General features: G+C 35.8%; 1 non-coding gene across 1 annotated transcript; it reads left to right on the forward strand.

Moving 5' to 3' along the window:
• Positions 1–2,762: 2,762 nt before the first annotated feature.
• Positions 2,763–2,823, forward strand: LOC117311304 (U7 small nuclear RNA). The gene has a single exon (XR_004525518.1). It is a non-coding gene; the product is annotated as a U7 small nuclear RNA (small nuclear RNA).
• The last annotated feature ends 1,884 nt before the right edge of the window (positions 2,824–4,707 follow it).

Here is a 4,707-nt window from a genome sequence, read left to right on the forward strand (position 1 = left end):
ATTACTGAGCCATTCTGCCCCCTGGAAAATGGTCATGCTTCAGAGAAATGAAAATCCATAAAGTCATGATGCCAGGCCAGCATCAGTCAACACAGGCATCTAAGATGCATCTCAAGAGTGTGTAACTGAGACACCTCAGCCACATAAGTGCAGCACATGGCTTTTACGTTTATTTGCTTAAAAAGTCTTCATTCTATCGGACTCGGAAGCGGAGCAGGAGAAGCTCGTGCTGACGGGGTGAAGGTGCCAGCAGGTCCTAAAAGCCAGTAGGAGAGCAAACCATCCCCACGATGCTCTGTGTGAATGCTCAAGGACACTTTATTACAATTCATGTGTGAGTCAAGACCTGTCCATATTTACAGCATGAGCTTCCAACGGCCAACATCTCTTAAGATTCTAATATGTCATTGCTAAGTACACAAATGTACTTGTCCAATAATTCTCTTATATCTCAAGTTGGAGTTTTAAAAAAAGGAAAATATTACTCCTGGATTTCAGGCTTTTGGTGGGGGACAGAGGGAGAAGGAGACTAATAAAGGCATATTTCAAAAATATTTATGTTCACATGAAAACCTGTACATGAACGTACACAATAGCTCTATTCCCAATAAGCTAAAACTAGAAATAACTCAGACATCCTACAACAGGTGAAGAGTTTACAGCGGTACAGCCATACCATGGACTACTACTTAGTAATAAAAAGGAATGAACTATTGATACATGCCCCCCAAAGTTGTACTTGCTACTCATTAAACTCCATTTCTGTAATGCTGACCACCTATGCTTTCTTTTACATATTCTTATGAACACTTGGAAAAAAGACTGTGGCAATCCCATAATAGTCTGGGAAATTGAGTGCCTGGGCAGTTTGTGTTAGGGGTGGCTGTCACCAATGTTACACTGAGTTATGTGTAAGTAGTGGTATGCTGGAGTCAGCTTGTACCATTCATCACCCCAACTCTATGCTCAGTGACATCATAATGGTGCCTAAAATTAGCCATGGTGGGAGTATTTACATCATGGAAATCAGCAAATCAGAGGTCACTTCCAACCCTGAGAACTTGTTATTAAAGCTTTGCCAGGATGTCACTGTGGATGTCATGTGAATAAGTTATTTTAGGAAGTTCCAGAGGTGGCAAGTGGGAATAATCCAAGACAGGGAAATCTAAATCAGTTCATATATTGTAGCACCACCACTGTATGATCCCTCATGTATCACCACCCTGATAATCAGTTCTGAGCCAGACACATTTCTCAAGCCAGAACTAAGACTTGAGTGGAAAAACCTGGGAGATGTGAATAAGGAAAATATCTGAGTTTTAATAAACAAAGTCCTTTCACGTTTTTCAAGGAACATGAAAAATAAACCAATAAAATGTCACCCAACACAGTAAGACAAGTTGCTGAAAGGGAAAACACCTGGGCAAGGTCAGTTTTGACCACCTGCAGGTGCCATGTATCTATTTTGAGGAAGGTGATTCAGCACCTACAAGGATCATTGCCTGAGTGCCTTCCAAACATTATTAAAGATCAAAACTTGTATCTTAAAAAAAGCATTTGACAAAATCCAACACTCATCCTTAAAGGGAAAAAAAAAAAAACAAAAACAAGAACCTCTTAGCAAACTGGGAATAAAGGGGAACTTTCTTAACTTGATACAGAGTTTCTAAAAACAAAAAGAAAAAAAATAAACAAAAATAAACCCAAAAAACCCTATACAACTAACAACATACTTAATAAAGAAATGCTGAATGCTTTCTCCCTAAGATCAGGAAGAGGGCTAGATGGCTTCTCTCTCTCTCTTATTCAACATATGACTCACAACTCATTCAACATAGTATTGGAAGTTCTATGTTGCAATAGGGCAAGGAAAAGAAATAAAATACATTAAGATTGGAAAGGATGAAATTAAAATGTCCCTATTTGCAGATAATGTAATTGTGTAGAAAATCCCAAGGAATTTACAAAAAGAAAACAAAAAACAGAAACCCTTCTAGAATTAGTAAGTGAGCTCAGCAGAATTGTAGGATACAAGGTCAATATTTTAAAAATTAATTACATTTCTATGTATTAATAATGATATATGGAAAATGAAATTAGAAACACAGTACCACTCATGACCAAAAAAATGAATACTTGGATATAAACTTAACAAAACATGTACAGAATCTTTATGCTGAAATTTACAAAACACTGATGAAAGAAATCAAAGACCTAAATAATTGAGGGACATATGAAATTCATGGATTCAAAGACTCAACATAGTAAAGATGTAATTTCTCCCCAAGTCAATACATAGCTTTAATGCAATCCCTATCGAAATCCCCAGCAAGATTTTTTGGCAGATACAGACAGCATTATTCTAAAATTTGTATGGAAAGGCAAAGAAACTAGAATAGCTAAAACAATTTTGAAAAATAAAGTGGGAGGAATCACTCTACTTGATATTAAAGACTACAATATACTACAGTAATCAAGATGGTGTGGTACTGTCAAAGGGATAAATACACAGATCAATGGGACAGAATACAGAACCCATAAATAGACCCACACAAATATGCCCAACTGATTTTTGATGAAAGTGCAAAAGCAATTAAATGCAGGAAGGACAACCTTTTCAAAAAATGGTACTGGAGCAATTCGACATCTGTAGTGAAAAAAACAAAACAGAACAAAAAAGGAAGAACCTGGACTTAAGTCTCTTAACTTACAGAAAAATTAACTCATAATGAATCACAGACCTAAATGTACAATGTAAAATTAAGTGTTATAGCTCTTTTAGAATTGGTCTGGCAGGTTTCTGGTCCTTACCAGAAGGCCTCCATAGGGGGGAAAAATGTGAAACTAGAACTTTTAGAAAAAAAATAGAAGAAAAATTGGGGGACACAGGATTCAGCAAAGAATTCTTAGATTTGACTAAAAAAGCATAATCTATATGAGGAAAAACTGATAAATTAGACCTCATCCAAAACTTGCAACTTTCCTATGTAAAAAATCTTTAAAGGATGAAAAGATAAGCCACAGACTAGGAAAAGATACTTGCAAACCACATATTCAACAAAGGACTAGAATACATAAAAACTCGACATTAAAAGACAAATAATCTAATTAGGAAATGAGCAAAAAACATTAATAACGTGTCACCAAAGAGGATATACAGATGGCAAATAAGCACATGAAAAGATGTTCAATAGCATTATCCATTAGGAGAATGCAAATTAAAACTACAATGATATCATCACCACACACCTTGCAAAATGGCTAAAATGAAAAACAGTAACAGCACCAAATTCTGCCAAGAATGTAAAAAACTGAATCATCCATAGACTGCTCCTGAGAATGAAAAATAAAACTCTGGAAAACTATTGGGCAGCTACATACAAAACAAAAATATGACTAACATACAATCCAACAATAACACTCTTGGGCATTTTCCCCAGATAATTTTAAAATGTATGTTTACATCAAAATCTGTGTACAAATGTTCATAACAGCTTTATTCATAATAACCCAAAACTGGAAACAACTCAGATGTCTTTCACCAGGTGATCATTAAACAAATGTGGTACATCCATACCATGGAATACTACTCAACAATGAAAAGGATAAACTATTGACACACATGGCTTGGATGAATCTCCAGGGGATTATGCTGGGTGAAAGAAAGCCAATCCTAAAAAGTCAGACACTTTATGATTTTATTTATATAACATTCCTGAAAAAACAAAATTATGGACATGGAGAACAGGTTAGTCGTTGTCAAGAGTCAGGCATGGGAGTTAGGGGGAGGTATACATGGCTATAAAAGGGCATCATGAGGGATTCTTGTGGTGATAAAAATGTTCTTTACCTTGACTGTATCAATGAGATATCCCAGTTGTAGTAATACACTATGGTTTTTTAAGATGTTAGCTTGGGAGAAATGGCACAAATGGTAGCGGGATCTCTCTGTATCATTTCTTAGCAATGCATGTGGATCTAAAATTATCTCAAAATGAAAATTCTAATATTTTTAAAAACCCTGTATCTTGGGAACTTGATTGTTTCTTTTTACATTTTTATCTGTATTTTTTTTTTGCTTATAACTTTTTGTAAGTTTCTTTGAAAATATTAGCCTGTTTGTATATTTAAGAGACTTTTAACATGTTTGATCATTTGACACAGTAATTCCAAGTCCAGAATTATAGCCTTAGAAAAAATTCAAAATGCAGAAAAAGATGTTCATTGTAACAATATGTGCTAACAAAAAATCCTAAAAGCAACTCTGTGTCCAACATCTAAGGAGGGATTAAATAAAATATCATATCCAAATGATGGAATATTCTGCAACCACTGAGGACAATTTTTTTAAACATCTTTATTGGAGTATAATTGCTTTACAATGGTCTGTTAGTTTCTGCTGTATAACAAAGTGAATCAGCTATACATCTACATATATCCCCATATCTCCTCTCTCTTGCGTCTCCCTCCCACCCTCCCTATCCTACCCCTCTAGGAGGACACAAAGCACTGAGCTGATCTCCCCATACTACGTGGCTGCTTCCCACTAGCTATCTATTTTACATTTGGTAGTGTATATATGTCCATGCCACTCTCTCACTTCGTCCCAGCTTACCCTTCTCCCTCCCCGTGTCCTCAAGTCCATTCTCTACATCTGTGTCTTTACTCCTGTCCTGCCCCTAGTTTCTTCAGAACCTTTTTTTTTTT

The sequence above is a fragment of the Tursiops truncatus genome, chromosome 2 (genome assembly GCF_011762595.2).
Source record: "Tursiops truncatus isolate mTurTru1 chromosome 2, mTurTru1.mat.Y, whole genome shotgun sequence".
Lineage (NCBI taxonomy): Eukaryota > Metazoa > Chordata > Mammalia > Artiodactyla > Delphinidae > Tursiops > Tursiops truncatus.